The sequence below is a fragment of the Colossoma macropomum genome, unplaced genomic scaffold, assembly GCF_904425465.1.
Source record: "Colossoma macropomum unplaced genomic scaffold, Colossoma_macropomum, whole genome shotgun sequence".
NCBI lineage: Eukaryota > Metazoa > Chordata > Actinopteri > Characiformes > Serrasalmidae > Colossoma > Colossoma macropomum.
Window position 1 is genome coordinate 48,262,132 of NW_023494789.1, and position 17,407 is coordinate 48,279,538.

A 17,407-nucleotide genomic window follows, 5' to 3' on the forward strand; every position below is an offset into this window, starting at 1 on the left:
ATAGCCATTGTCTGTAATTTCATGATGATTGGATGAAAAGAAATGACCCAAAATGACTTGGAAAAAAGTCTGGTTCCATTGACTTACATTAAAAGTAAAGTAGGTTTTTTCCTTCTCCTATAAAGTTACCATTTTGGAGATACGAGGTTTTCTTCCTACAACAGCGATATGTTAGTCTTACAGGCACAGTAACAAAAGCAGCTGGATTAATTGTTAGAGAAAATGTTTTGTAGAAATGAATTCTGTGGAAGAAAAATGTAGGCTATGGGCCCTTTCAAGAACTTCCATATAATGTAAAGGTTCAAGGAAAAACCTTTAAACTGGTTAAGAACACTTACATTATGGGAAGGTTCTTTAAACCTTTAAAAGGTTCTGCACACTCACACATCTCATGTACAGACATTGTTCTATTGTTGCCTTTTTTAAAGGGCTCATATCATGTTAAACTGAATTTCCTTGCTTTTTGAAATAAGATAAGAAATAAATTTAATATAGTACATTGTTCAAGTTTCAAAATGTGCACTCTTAAAAAAAGGATGGTTCTTCAAGGGTTCTTTAGCAAAGACAATGGTTCTATAAAGAACAACAAACGCTCAAAGAACTCTTTGCATGATTAAAGGGTTCTGTGCATCATGAAAGGTTCTTCAGATTGATGGAGAATGTGCTACAGAGGGTTCTATATAGGACCTTTTTGAACAGGGTTCTATGTAGGACCCAAAAGCGTTCTTCTGTTGTTACAAGCTGGACGTCTACATCTACAGCACATTCTGAAGAACCATTTCATGATTCAAAGAACCCTTTAATCATGCAAAGGGTTCTATGAGTGTTCATGGTTCTTTATAGAACCATTTTCTTTACTAAAGAACTCTTGGGGAACCATCTTATTTAAGAGTATACTGTTCCACACTCCAAACAGTCCATATGAGAAAACAAAACTGCCGAAACAGCAGTTTTCAAATTTCAAATTCTTTTCATGACACAAAAAAAAACTAACTTATTTAGACGTATTCACCTGTTCAGCCTACAGCAGTTTAGCTCCGCCCACCCACGCTGAAGTTATATGGAGTGTTTCAGCCTGGACTTTTTTTTAAATGAGGCAGAATACAGGGCATGCAATCAGAACAGAGCTCATTTACATATGTCAGTCTTAAAGGCACGGTAACAAAAACAGCTTAATTAAGGGATAAAAAGTAGCAAGTAGTTATATGATGTAAAAAGACTGTACATGAATAAAGTACAAAACTCTTAGATATGAATCTATATATCACCTAGAACTGAAACTGAATCTGGGTTACTAAAAGAATGCAATGATTCTGTGGTTTTACTGGGTTCCTACTTTTTCCTGCAGAAAACCGTCTTTGTATTTCTTCTATTTCTCGTATTTCTTCTGTATAAACATGTGACATCACAGCAACATTTAATGTATGTTTCTGCTGATCACCTCGTTACTTCATATCACTTCATGTTGCTTCAAATTATAAGATATTTGTCTATGTCCTTTGTCAGCTTACTATCTAGAACGTGTTAGTCCGACTGTTAGTTAGACTGCCTTGGCACGTATACTCATTTGAAAATGCATATACAGCACTTTTAACATTGTACTCCACACTTGCTCAGTCAATATCTAGAACCTGTTGGGAATTTCATTATAATTTAGATAAACAGCAGTCTTGGAACATACCATCATGTTACCCAAAATAATTATCTAGTACTTCGGAGTTATACTGGTTAATACCTACAATTTAAAAAAAGATGGTTCTTCAAGTGTTCTTTAGTAAACACAATGGTTCTATATCGAACTATTACCAAGAACCATTGACATGCTTTAGGATCCTTTGCATCACAAAATGTCCTCCAGATTGATGGAGGATGTGTTGTGTATGGTTCTGTATAGAACATTTTTGAAAAGTGTTCTATGTAGCACCAAAAGGGGTTGTTCTATTATTACAATGTCAAGCTTGAAACAACAGCTAAAACCTTTTTGGTGCTGTATAGAACCATTTCCCCATTAAACTCAAAATACATAGACAGCATTAAGAACATTGTACCCCACACTCACTCAGTTAATATCTAGAACCTAATATCTTCACTGCAATTTAGATAAACAGGAATCTTCACACATACCATCATGTTACTCAAAATAATTATCTAGTACTGTAGACTTGTACCTGGTTAATACCTACAATTTAAAATAGATGGTTCTTCAAGGGTTCTTTAGTTACGACAATGGTTTCTATGTATAAATGTAAACACTCAAAGAACCATTTGCATGCTTAAAGGGTTCTTTGCATTGTGAATGGTTCTTCAGATTGATGGAGAACGTGTTGTGTCTGGTTCTATATAGAACATTTTTGAAAAGGGTTCTATATAGCACCAAAAGGGGCTTCCTCTATTACTACGATGTCAAGCTTGAAACAACAGCTAAAACCTTTTCGGTGCTACATAGAACCATTTCCCCATTAACTGAAAATATATAGCCAGCACTTAAAACACTGTACCCCACACTCGCTCAGTTAATATCTAGAACATTTAGAGAATTTCATTGTAATTTAGACAAACAGCAGTCCTGGAACGTACCATCATGTTACCCAAAATAATTATCTAGTACTTCAGAGTTATGCTTCACATTTACCTGGTTAATACCTACAATTTAAAAAGATGGTTCTTTAAAGGTTCTTTAGTAAGGACAATGGTTCTCTATAGAACTATTACCAAGAACCGTTGGCATGCTTTAGGATCCTTTGCATCACAAAATGGTCCTTCAGATTGATGGAGGATGTGTTGTGTATGGTTCTGTATAGAACTTTTTGAAAAGTGTTCTATGTAGCACCAAAAGGGGTTCCTCTATTACTACGATGTCAAGCTTGAAACAACAGCTAAACCAAAAGGTGCTATATAGAACCATTTCCCCATTTAACTGAAAATACACAGCCAGCACGTAGAACACTGTACCCCACACTTGCTCAGTTAATATCTAGAACATTTAGGGAATTTCATTGTAATTTAGATGAGCAGCAGTCCTGAAACGTACCATCATGTTACCCAAAATAATTATCTAGTACTTCGGAGTTATACTGGTTAATACCTACAATTTAAAAAAGATGGTTCTTCAAAGTTTCTTTAGTAAGGATAATGACTCTCTATAGAACTGTTACCAAGAACCATTTGCATGCTTTAGGATCCTTTGCATCACAAAATGGGGGTTCCTCTATTATTACGATGTCAAACTTATAACAACAGCAAAACCTTTTTCAGTGCTATATAGAACCATTTGACCATGAAAAGAACCATTTAAGCATGCAAAGTGTTCATAGTTCTTGAAGAACCATCCTTTTTGAGAGTGTAGAATCCCTAGGGTCCTTTGTTCGAGTAATTAAAGCAAGTATAGTTTTTCCAGCCTTTAAACGAAACATTTATGCCAACAGGTTCTGTAAAAAGCTCACACTTTGCGGGTTCCTTATTCCTGATCCCACGTAGCTAGCTCTCAGAACACTGCTTTATCTGCTGTTGCAGTGTGTGTGGAGGAAAAATGGCATCAAACAGAATTTGATCCCCTTATTTGGTGGGCCTCCTGCTGTGGTTTTGGAACTTCAAAAGCGAGGCAGGTGAAGAGTCTCTCAGTCCATCTGCATCTTCAGGAGGTCGAGGGCATCGCGCTACTTTTGCCTCCCGTTGAGCTTTGGGGTTCTCTGGCGCTGTACACATACGAAGGTCCCGCACATCTTATCAGGGTCCGTCTGAGACAAACGCGTGGTAATCAGTTTTGAGGCGCTTCTTTCCATTGTGTCCCTCTGACTCTCTTGAGCTGCCTACATCCTGAGAAATATCGCTCTCACTCGAGGCTGAATGACGTCTTTATAGCGATACGGCTGTATATTTCAAAGCTGTTCATTTTCCAGCACCGCAATGCATTCGTTACACAAGTGGTAATTCCAACGCCCTCGATCTTGTCAAAGTGTCTCCATTTGTGCATTGTGTAGGTTAGGCTTGAGTGACGTTCAGTCTGAAGCGCTTCAATACATGCTTAGATGGAGCCCAAAATAGTTTCTTTGTACAGAGCCTGGGCCATGTTCATCAGAATGATGTGGGATTAGCCTCCCTCTGGTCACGTATCTGCATTTATATACAAGAAACACTTAAACCTAGATCAGCAATCCAACCAAAGACGGATACCAACTAGTTACATTCACTGTGCAATATTTGTCTTATTATTTCCATTTTAGTTCCTAATTCATTTTTTGTAATTTTTTTTGGTCATGTGGGTGAGAGCATCGTTACTGCTGATTGGTCACACCTCTGACTTTTAAGCATTATTATTTTATTTCAAACCAAAAGTGCTTGAAAAGAGGATAATAAAGCCTGAAAAACTTTAGTTCCTATGGTAAAAGATGCTGGATGGACTAAGAAGTTACAAAGTGCTTCTATAAAGTAAATAAAATCAAATGGAGCCAAAGATCTTCTGGTTGGCTAACACAGTTCTGACAACGTGAACCGCAGAAAAACAGTTTGAGCTGGGATTGTTTTATCAGGGTGAAATCAATAATTTATAATATTTAAGGGGTGTGACTGTTTGAAGTATATGGGTTATAATATCTGGGTCATTTCTCCAAACTGAAAGCTCAGACGTACATGTCAGTGTTATGTGTCAGATGCCACCTTCAGTAACAATAACAACACAGCCCTGTTGCCTGGTGTTGTTGATACATCACTGTAAGGGCAGTTGGAATAGGACCAGGGTTACTGAAGGAGCTCTGATTCATACTGCATTAAAATTATGAATCTTGTCCACATTCACGTAAAATCTCCACATTTAAAACTAATACACAGCCATTAGTTAGGTCACACAGCCAAGTCACAGCCAAGTCACACAGCCATTAGTTAGGCGTTCTGCTAAGTGCACTATACAAATAAGAGTCCAAAGTCCAAATAAGCTTACATATATATAAATACATACATACATCATCTAAACCGCTTATCCTTCTGGGTCGCGGTGGGGTGCTGAAGCCTATTCCAGCTGTCAATGGGTGGAAGACAGGATACACCCTGGACAGGTTGCTAGTCCATCGCAGGGCAGACAGACAGACATACACACACATTCACACACACCTAGGGGCAATTTAGCATGTCCAATTGGCCTGACTGCATGTTTTTGGACTGTGGGAGGAAACCGGAGTACCCGGAGGAAACCCACGCAGACACGGGGAGAACATGCAAACTCCACACAGAAATGACCCTGGTCGCCCGGCCGGGAATCAAACCCAGACCCTTCTTGCTGTGAGGTGACAGCGCTACCCACTGTGCCACCCTCTGTCTGTCTGCATGTCTGTGTGTGTGTGTGCACATATATATATATATATATATATATATATATATATATATATATATATATATATATATATATACACACATTATACATCAATTAAAAAAAAGTTATTGTATGTTATAAAATGTTTTATTCTCCAATCCTTTCAGTTAGAATGCTTTACTGTCAGATATGAATGTCAGTCAAATCAACAAATTAACATATTAAAAATATTGAATTATATATTGTAGCACCACAGGTGGAGCTGCCCAGAATTCTTTGCAGGTTTGATTTCTGTGAAATAACCTTTTATATTTTTTTATTTCTCACTAGTCCTTTTCATAGTAAAAAGTCATTTGTGTTATAACATGTTATGACGTGGTGATGGTGTGTTTGCATAAAGTAAATGTGGTGCATTTTCATGCTCAGAACCGGAGTTTCAGCACTGCTAATGACACACTGAATAAAATTAGTTAAGTTACATTTAGATATACACCGATCAGGAGCCCCCATGGACCCTCACAGAGCAGGTACTGTTTGGGTGGTGGATCATTCTCAGCACTGCAGCAACGCTGACGTGGTGGTGGTGTGTTAGTGTGTGTTGTGCTGGTTCGAGTGGATCAGACACAGCAGTGCTGCTGGAGTTTTTAAACACTGTGTCCACTCACTGTCCACTCTATTAGACACTCCTACCTTGTCAGTCCACCTTGTAGATGTAAAGTCAGAGACGATAGCTCATCTGCTGCTGCACAGTTTGAGTTGGTCATCCTCTAGTCCTTCATCAGTGGTCACAGGGACGCTGTTGGCTGGATGTTTTCGGTTCTCAGTCCAGCAGTTACACTGAGGTGTTTAAAAACTCCAGCAGCACTGCTGTGTCTGATCCACTCAGACCAGCGCAACACACACTGACACACCACCACCACGTCAGTGTTACTGCAGTGCTGAGAATGACCCACCACTCAAATATTACCTGCTCTGTGGTGGTCCTGTGGGGGTCCTGACTATTGAAGAACAGGATAACAAAGTATGTAGAGAAACAGATGGACTACAGTCTGTAACTGTAGAACTACAAAGTGCTCCTATATAGTAAGTGAAGCCGATCAAATGGACGATGAGCGTAGAAACAAGGAGATAGTTTTAATGCTATGGCTGACTGGTGTATATGTTCTGTGCCTGGAATAAAGCCCCTTCATACATTTGATTAATGTGAATCTGCAGAGTATAAATAATGTATTATACTAAGATTAGCTTATTTATTCACATCATTCTGCTGCTACTGAAAACTCTAAAAAGGTGAAACCTCAGTGGGTTTGAGGCCAAAAAAGGGTTGTAATGCTAAAAGCTGAACAAATAAACAGCCTCTCTCTCTCTCTCTCTCTCTCTCTCTCTCTCTCTCTCTCTCTCTCTCTGTCTCTCTCTGATGTGTGGGGGATCGGGGAATCATCTGTCAACCGGATGATCAGGGTGGGTTTGTAGTAACTTTGTAAAGGGGGATTTCTGTGACTTGTGTATCGTTTTTGTTGCATTCACGATGAATTTTTTAGTTTTTTTTTATTTTTGTGTCTGATGGAAAATGAAGGTGTTTGAAAAGTCTAAAAAAGATCTGTCTCTCTCTCTCTCTCTCTCTCTCTCTCTCTCTCTCTAAGTCTCTCTCTCTCTCATTTAAAAACGTGAAATCTCTTGGTTTAAAACTTTAATTCATATCTTTTTGTTTAACCTCTTCATCAACTATGCGCAAGACTAAGACACACATAATAAGACTTGACTGGGGAGAGCTGAATCCTACATGTGATGATGCAGAGAATGTACACTTTAAACTGTTTTAAAACCTCTTCCTTGCATGCAAGAGTTCCAAAAGATTGTTTTTACCACCACTATATAAATATTATCAATATCAGTCAATATTATCAGCCAGCCGATATAGCAGTTGGGCCCAGGCATGGCTGTTTGACCCTCTTTTCAAAGGCTGTGTAAATCATTTTTTTTTCTTTCTTTAGTTTTAGTTATTTCCTTTATATTTATGCTTAATTTAAATTGCAGAGCTCATCAATGACTCATCGGATGCCTAGCAGATGTCTACCACAACTACTGATTATCTGCATCTCCAATAGATTCACACATAGCTGTTCTTGGGTTTCCTGAGAATAGAATGTCTATTGTCCCTAGTATTTGCACAAACATCTTATTTGTATGTGTTCACATTCATTTATATCCATTGTCCTGATGTAATCCTTAGCAGACGTACCAAAAGCTCCAGGGGAGATGCACAGTATAAAAGCCTGTATGATAGGTCTGTCGTCAGACTGGGCTACTGCAGACTGATGGACACCACGCTCTTAATAAAATCTTCATCTCTGCGCTTCAGTCTCCTGACTCTCAAATTTGGCACCGAAAAAGATTTACAACAAGATGTACAGCTCAGAAGAGTTTCCTTCCAGCCCTAATCTAACATACCTGACCCTGTTAATCAAGGCCTTCAGTGGTTTCTGAATATTAGAAGCAGGTGTGCTGGAGCCAAACAGTGGATCTCCAGTGAAGAGCTCGCGCTCAGGTGTGTCATTACTACTACAACGCTGCAATCAGTAAATTGAGATGTCATATCCTTTGTGAAAGTAATTACAGACAATGGAGGATGGATTGAAACAGAAGCCACTTACGTTTTCTTCGGCTGCCAAATTACATCCTCGTGACAGTTAAAGTGGAGTCACTGCGCGCTGATGAACTCTGAGTGAACTCACAATGAAGCGCAGCAGTTCACGTTTTTAATACCGCAATTAAGCGTCTCCTTAATTAATGTATGCATAAAGACAAGTATTAAGAGACAGGATAAACACGCACGCAGAGACAAAGAGGGCTGTCTTACTAACTAATTACGTCATTATCAAAGCTTCTGTGTTTCATGTGGTGCATTTTCATGCTCAGAACTGGAGTTTCAACACTGCTAATGACACACTGAATAAAATTAGTTAGTTTACATTTAGATATACACCGATCAGGCATAACATTCTGACCACCTCCTTGTTTCTACGCTCATTGTCCATTTTATCAGCTCCACTTACTATATAGGTGCACTTTGTAGTTCTACAGTTACAGACTGTAGTCCATCTGTTTCTCTGCATACTTTGTTAGCCCCCTTTTACCCTGTTCTTCAGTGGTCAGGAACCCCATGGACCCTCACAGAGCAGGTACTATTTGGGTGGTGGATCATTCTCAGCACTGCAGTAACGCTGACGCGGTGGTGGTGTGTTAGTGTGTGTTGCGCTGGTCTGAGTGGATCAGACACAGCAGTGCTGCTGGAGTTTTTAAACACCTTAGTGTCACTGCTGGACTGAGAATAGTCCACCAACCAAAATATCCAGCCAACAGCGTCCTGTGACCACTGATGAAGGACTAGAGGTTGACCAACACAAACTGTGCAGCAGCAGATGAGCTATCGTCTCTGACTTTACATCTACAAGGTGGACAGACAAGGCAGGAGTGTCTAATAGAGTGGACAGTGAGTGGACACAGTGTTTAAAAACTCCAGCAGCACTGCTGTGTCTGATCCACTCATACCAGCACAACACACACTAACACACCACCACCACGTCAGTGTCACTGCAGTGCTGAGAATGATCCACCACCCAAATAGTACCTGCTCTGTGAGGGTCCATGGGGGTTCTGACCACTGAAGAACAGGGTAAAAGGGGGCTAACAAAGTATGCAGAGAAACAGATGGACTACAGTCTGTAACTGTAGAACTACAAAGTGCACCTATATAGTAAGTGGAGATGATAAAATGGACAATGAGCGTAGAAACAAGAAGGTGGTCATCATGTTATGCCTTATCAGTGTATATCTTCAGGATAAAATTACTACTCACTTGGCAATATTTTTAACATTTATGTCATTTTATTTACCAAAAACAGTCATTGCTGTACCTTTAAGACTGACTTATGCAAAAGATCTCTGTTTTGATTGGCTGTGCCTCATTCAAAAAGCAGTAGGAGGTGAAACACTCCTTATAACTTCAGCATGAGTGGGCGGGGCTAAATTGCAGTAGCCTAATTAGGGAGATATATGTAATAGGTTGTCATCACAAATCACAAATGTGACAAGCTGTTTCTGCAGCTTAGTTTCCACATATGGACTGTATAGAATAAAGAGTAAACATGCAGTTTGTGCATTCGCCTGCTTTAATTAGTGAAACTCATTCACTAATAGTTTCATTATTACATATTATTACATATTTCCATGATTGTGCCATAGCATATCCATTACAAGAACACCACATTATCTTCACATGAATGCGCACGGCTGGAAATGTTACACTATAGAACACTCCTGGAATGTTTGTGGTAGATAAACATGCCAAACATGTTCATAATTCAGCTGGTTAAATTGAACTCTGTGGGAATTAACTGTAGATTTTACTACGAGCTTTTTGACGCTGCCTGTTTTGACCCACGTGGGCCATGTACGTTGAGAGTGATACGCACGCATCGAGCCAGAAATCAACACAAACACACCGAGGGATGCAAATGCCCTCTCTCTCAGCCGGCCAGCGGTACGGTTGACTGAACGCCTCGTCTTTCAGGGCTTCTCATTCGGAGGCTTCGTTCGGCCCACTGGTACTAATTAAAAAGAGAAAGATCTTCCTGGCGCAGCCCTGACCTGCTACATCGCATCCTTGCCAATTAGCCGATCTCCCAGAGTCACTTTCTCGGAGGTTTTCCAGGCAGCACAGTTTTTCTGAGAGATGATGTGAGGCCTGCTACTGATGCCGGCACCGTGAATGCAGGGCTGCATGACTCCCCGTGTGACAACCAGAGTGAAGATCAAGTGTTTCTTAACTTACTCTTCAGCATTTAGGCCACTGCTGCTGGATTTAACGGAATGTGCAAGCTGTCAGATGAGTAATAACTTTTTTAGCTGGTTGCTGTGAAATGTCTTCATCACTGTGACTCACTGCACTAAACGTAGTCTTCATGTTGCCTTTGCTCAGGGATGGATTAATAAATTCCCCCCTGGGCATGAACGTCTGCAGAGATACAACCCCAACATGCAGACACAAGCAAGGGCTGCCAGATTTCAGCTATGGCAAACCTGGATGGGACCGGGGCCTTGGGTGGTTCAGATATGTTAAGCAAGCATCTGACATGTCTTTTGTTACATCTCCTATTCTGTCTTTTCTGGCGTGCCTTCCCACATCATGGAAACCTGCTTTTTTGAAATGAAAGAGCTTCATGTAAACATTGTTAACCTTTTAAAATGTGCCAGTCACTCTCAAAACCATACAGTCCCAATGGGAAACTAAGCTGCCAAAACAGCTGGTTTTGAATTCATTATGTTTGTAATGTCATTAAAAGCAACACATTTACATTTATTTGTCTATTCATCCTACAGCAGTTTAGCTGGGCCCATTTGAGCTAAAGTCATGGTAAGTGCTTTAGCTCAGACTGCTTCTTGAATGAGATAGACAATACAAAGCAGCCAATCAGAACATAGTTCATTTACATATTTCAGTCTTAAAGACAGTCATGTGAACAACCTCTTTAATTCTAAAGAAATATTTTATAGGGATAAAGAAATATAGGAATTTATATAGGAATCAACACCCTACATGTACCTCTTTACCATGAATGTATTAAAAAAATACCTCTCAAACTCTGGTAAAACAGTCTAAGACATCAGGCAGTGAATTCATAACCATTTCCTGTAATAACTTTCAGTAGGGGAACTTTTAGAGGTGGACGTCTGGTTCCTATCAACACCACTGTGAACAATTTCGACTCTAAGTTGAAGCATTTCAGACCAAATCACTCTGAATGATGTTGTTTATCTTAACGATTTACTTTGAATATTCCCTGATCAAGGGCCCCTTTGTGGCTGGGGGTCCTAGATACATGCTCAATAGGCCTGGTTGGTGACCCCCACCTTGAAATACAGTAAGCCTACGGTTACAATAAGGAGATATTTACAAAAAATACAAAGCTTTTACTGAACTTCAGCTCTCATGGAAAGATGAAACCCGTCAAACTTTTCTTTGAAAGTCAGAGCTGTCAATACATCACCTGCTTCTCTAAACTGTCTGAATTTCCCTCTGTCTGCGTATGAGCTACTCTTTGGTGGAAAAAAGAGTTCTGTTCTTGACTGAGCAGAGACAACTTACCACGACAGGTACTTAAAGCTCTGAGCCGCTTTTCAACCCAGAACTTCCCTCCCCATCTACATATAAAACAGCCTTTGAATTGAACATGAAACGTGAATGTATAAATAAATATATATTTTTAAGCTCTGCTGCATTGAAAAAACAGTTCAGACTCTAATTACAGTACATACTAACTAAGAAGTATACATGATAAAGGACTTTAAATCTATTCATGTTAGACACTTTCAGCTAATAGAGTCTTCAAATGTTGCCAAGCTGACAGACAGACAGACAGACAGACAGACAGACAGACAACCCAGTACACTTCCGGAATAGGAAAGAATTTTTCAAAGAGACGTTTTCCTGTATAGGTCACTACCAGATCGGCTTTGATTTCATGACACTTGCTTATTTATAGTGTGTATAATGTAGCCCGGGATGCTTCATTCCTCAGGGGGATCTTTAAATCTAGTTCATATCCCCAGAGAGCCCCGCTAGCCTGTGTCTGACAGCCAAAGGGTCACTATTTATACCCTCAGTGACAAACAGCATGTGTACACACCAAAGCAACACTGAAATGTAGAGCTTGTGTTGTCTTAATGAAGTCATCTGGACTGGTTTCCATTGTAATGAATAAGAAAATAGTGGTAAGCCATGCTAAGTTCACATTAATGTTGTTTTTGGCACTGTATGAAATGAAAAGCCACATCAATTTAGAATTTTAAATCAACAAAGCTTTGTTTAAATTTCTCAAATTAGTTTAAATTTGCCCTGTGATGGACTGGCGACCTGTCCAGGGAGTATCCTGCCTTCTGTCCAATGTGCACTGGGATTGGCTTCAGCTACCCACCCCCCCACACACACACCCAGGAGGATAAGCATCTTAGATGATGAGGTTGGAGAACAATGGAGAACTTAGTTTAATGGAAGGTCCCCTTAATAATCCGATAACTGCAGAAAATCAGATTTTGTCAGTAATCCAATCAATGCATTTACGTGCACTTAAGTAATCAGATAATGGAAAATCTCCAGGTCTACATGAGTCAGACAGTAATTGGATTTATGCTTTGCAACCAGCCAATAAACTCACAGAAGAAGACGTGATGTAAACATAATGTAAAACTCAAACTTCACACAGGAGCTTTTTTTAGTAAACATCACACCACCCTACCTGAAAATATGAACATACATCATCTAGAAGATGAAGAATATTTCAATCCTTCATTTCGTTAAACATATATTTGGTTTCAGCGTCGCTCCAAAAGTGTTTTGCTGCTCGCTTATTTCCAGTACTGCCGTCTGTTTTCGCACATGTGTGGACTGAGAAACCCGAAAGAAATCAGAGTAAGAGTTCACATGCACTGAGAAATCTGATTACTAATCCTGAGCTAAAATCCAGCTATTGGATTTCTTAATCAGATATCTAGACCTTACTCTGATTTCTTAGATCAGAGATTGTGCTGTTTACAATGCCCATTTGAATAATCAGATGACTGCAGAAATCTGATTATGATTGGATTATTGAGTGCATGTAGATGCACTCAATGATGCACCACTAAGGTTTTTTACATTTCTGTGGGTTTTTTAAGAAATATGCTAAATAATCTTAAAGTAAAGACAATAATAATAATAATAAAGTAAGAAATAAAGTAAATAATCTTATAACAAGCTTTCAACAATCTCAACATAATAAATAATAGATATATCAACTAAATTCAAGATGATTTCTGGTCTGCAACCCAAAGTCTACTGTGTTTGTACCACAAAGCCATCAGTTTGTTAGAAAATCTCTTTAGCTTCATGACATGCTCTGCTTTGTGCAGTGTACATTAAACACATCTGGATATGTGTGGACAAAGCCTTGGATCTAAGTTAAGAGAACTTTTGACTGAGACTGTCTAGATTGAGAAAATTAAAGACAGCTGTGCAGATGATTGACTTAAATTCTCAAGTTGACCTGACTTTTCTTTTTCTACAGTGGAGCAGGAAGCCAGCAAGCTGTCGGACTCCTATGTCTTTCTCTTATTTGGGCTAAACCTCTGCTCAGGCTCAAGAGATGCTGCAGAACAATTAGCAGACCAACGTATCACTGTTGTTGGAACAAAACCTCGTATTTCCAAAACGAGAACTTTACAGGATGAAAAAACACACTTTACTTTTAAAGTAAGTCAATGGAACCAGACTTTTTCCAAGTAATTTTTGGCCGTTTATTTTGGTTCATTCTTCACGAAATTTTGGCACAATGTAAAAATCAACAGGCACTTTCAAATTATATCAAAAAACAATAAAAATGGGGAGGTTTTGTTCTGACAGCGATGATATACTGCTAGAACAACAGCAAGGGTGTACTGAGAGCACAAAGGTTCTCCAGACAACACAAAAAAGATTAAACTCTCAGCTGAGCATGTCTGTGTTCAGACTTTAATTTGCTGTTTCCTCTCTTGATGCTGTAAGAAGGCAACCTGACTAGCCTTGAAAAGAGGGGGGAACATATAAAGTTTGATCTCTCTATCCATTACCTCCTCCCCCATGCTGACACTTCTAATTACGGCCCACGTCTGGCTCCTTTTTGATACGTCTTCCACAGCAGGAAGGATCATTCGCTGGGAACCTGTCCCACACGCAGCTAGCCTCTCTTCTACACACTGGGCCTGAATATGAACTCAAACAGTCCAACAGCAGCTTTTAGCTCTGTACCTCTAACAGTCCAAACCCTTAATCTGCTTTTATAGTGGTCTTGGTCACTGCTACTACTCATCCTCAATGTCTAGACTAGAGGTTTCCAATGCTTGTCCTGGATTACTGTTGTTAAAGCTTCAAATATTTGTCTGAACTCAACGGAATCCAACTGTTCATGTGAGATTTGATCATGTTTGGCATAATTTCAGGTCAGATTTCAGATTTAATTTTCTCATTGTCAGAATTTGTCCTGCATTTGCTTCAGTTTTCTCTCTATTTCACTCTTGCTCCTTTATTTAATTCCCATAGCGAGCTTTCACACATACTTTGTTAGATGCATACTAATCAAACTTTTTCTTTAGTTCAGTTCATTTTGACAGGTGTGAACAATCCACCTGAACTCAGGTGCAGCAAAAATCACAGCTGCATTTTAGCCCCTAGATTTGTAAAACCAAACAAAGCAAATGATGTCAGAAAAACCCGAACTCTAGCATCCTCAGATTTGAGACATAGGCCACATCCCATTTCTTATTTTTACCCCTTACCCCTCGTTTTTTTCTGAGTGTCACCTTGTGCCTTGGAACTGAGTTACAGGGGGTAGTGGTTGAAATCTTCCCTCTGAAATGGGACCCTCAAATAAAAAGAGCATTACTTCATTAACAGCTACCAGCGCTGCTCTGTAGGCGACCCTGCCAGTCTGCAGTGACAGCAGAGGAGGGTAAAGTTCAGCTCCTCACTGCTGGGCTTTAGTTACATTTAGGGCATCAAATGCCTTCAAAGAGGGACAATTATTTATTATCACCCACCCCTGATTCTTCAGTGATATGAAGCTGAAGTCAGATATTCACCAGCTTCTCGTTCAAATTTTCCTGTTCCACCTTAAATGGAGCAGCAGTTACATTCTGGCACTTCAGGTGTCAGAACTGCTGGACTATTTAAGGTGGAACAGGAAATTTAGCTGGCTAGCTATTGAGATATCAGCATAATAGAAGTGATTTTTTTATGTTTATCATGAAGAAAAGGACCACAATACATTAGAACAACAAACTAAAATAATACAGTAGTTATCATTTATTTTTAACAGAGAAAATTCTCACATTTGTGGGTTTCTTTGGTCTCTTGTTCAGCCATCTTGCCTGTTTTTCTTCTTTTTTTCCCCATATCTCTCTGTTTGGAGTCTCTGAAAAACCTCTGTTTGGAGGGCCATGTAGCCCTAACACTTCACCATACCCCTCTATCTCAACAAGAATTGGGACACCCCACCCCTAGGCATGAACACAGAAAATGGAGGGCTAAGGGCTAAGTGGTAGGGGTGAAATGGGATTGGGCCATAGTGTCTCAGGTCCTGAACTGAATATAACATCAAATCTATCTGTATTTCATTTGTCCGCTCTTTACTCTTCTGCACTCTACTGCCACATAAACTCTTCCAAATCTAAAAAACAAAGAGTTACAGCTGTGTGCGCCTTCCAACAAAAGGTGTTCCCACAAGTGTTGGATACCGAGATGCACTAGAGGTATTGCGCCATATAAACCATATTTTTAAATAATTAGCAACATGAAGAAATGTCTATCAGATGGGTAATAAGGAAGTTATGTAATTAATTTATAATTTAATCATGAAAACTCATCATATCTCAGTACATTTGTACTCGTTTACAAGTGGCTCTTGACTGCTCCAGCATGGCAGACGCACAGACATATCACCTCAGATAGAGACAACAGACAACATGGCATCTGTGTATTTGTTTCGACTGGAAACGAACTAAATCAAAAGGTGGTCTCTGACTTTTGCACAGTACTGTAGATCTGACTCAAAGAGCTGGCGCCGTCCTGCCCAGACCCCATTGCATCTGCATAGTCAGTCAGTGGCGTTACGGCCTCTCTCTGACGTCACGCTTTGTTTCTTTTCTTTTTCCCCCCCCCGGTTCCGGGGTGCAGTCTCTCGCCTATTTATTTAAACAGCATCAATATTTTATTGCCGAACGTGTTGCCGGAGATCACACGAGCACTCACAAAGGGACCCTCGACTGAATATGCAAGGCTCTGATAAATATTTCAAGCGCTCCATTGCGCCAGCATCCCCACCGGCTCGCCGTGTGCCTTCGAGCTGATCTGTGCAAGAATTAAACATGTTTGCTTGCAGTATTTATTCTGTTTCGTAAAAAAAAAGCAGACAGGACATTGCAGGGGTGGTTGCTGGAGCAGCATGCCACAAGGCTTATTTAGGCTTTCTGTGATAATGGTGATATTATTAAGAAACACACACACATAAAGGCAGGCAGACACATGCTGATATCCGGTGCCTTTAACTCACTTAATAACATGTAATCCTCCCATTCACATGCATAATCTCTTCAGCTCACCTCCCTCTCATCACACATTCAGCACAATTACCCAATTAACCCTCCAATATTTTGAGCACTTCACTGTAAAACCTGAGGCCATTACTCGACAGTGCTTCCATACGCTGAACACTTTTCACCACACATGTATAAATCTGATGATAATGGAACAAGTGTGGATGGGGGAGGGTTGCTGAACTATCTTGAACTGTCTTGATTGAATAATAGGCAGAACTCACAGCACAGTTTTGTTATTAACCTGCTAGAAATCAGCAGTACAGAATATTACATGCAATCTAGGCCTAAAGAGAACAGCTTAAAGCATCTTATGTTGGAAAAAGAGTGACATAAACAACGTGTGCACCTGTGTTTGACTTAAGTAGTTGATATTCATTTTCCAGGGGATATTTCTGAGGAGGTTTGGTATGATGGGGAAATTGGAGTTTAAAAATAATCAGATAAACAGCACTTAAAGCTTTCATCTCTGAGAGAGAGGAGAAAATCAAGCTGCTTCAGATCTGAAAACATCCACAGGTGTTTCTGTCCATCCTTCCACTGTGAGAAGACGACTCAGCGCTGTGGGTCTGAAAGGATGTGTAGCTGTCAAGAAGAACCTCACTGAGAAAAGGAGACGGACACATCAGACAAAGAAGCTGAACAATGGACTGACCACCCCAGAGTCCAGACCTCAACACCACTGAATGTGTTTGATTAGTTCAGAAAATGATCAACCAGCTTCTAAGACTGAACTTTGGAGGTGTGTCTGCAAATTTACTTGAGAAACTGAAAGTGAGTCTCCTGAAAAGAATGGAAGCTGGAATAAAGGGAAAGAGTAGTTGAAACTTTACACACTACTGTTTATCTTATATCTCAGAAGATATATGAAAATGCAACTGATGTCTTCAACACTCTGTAGATCTTTAGAGAAGATTTTTGCCACCTGAACCATCC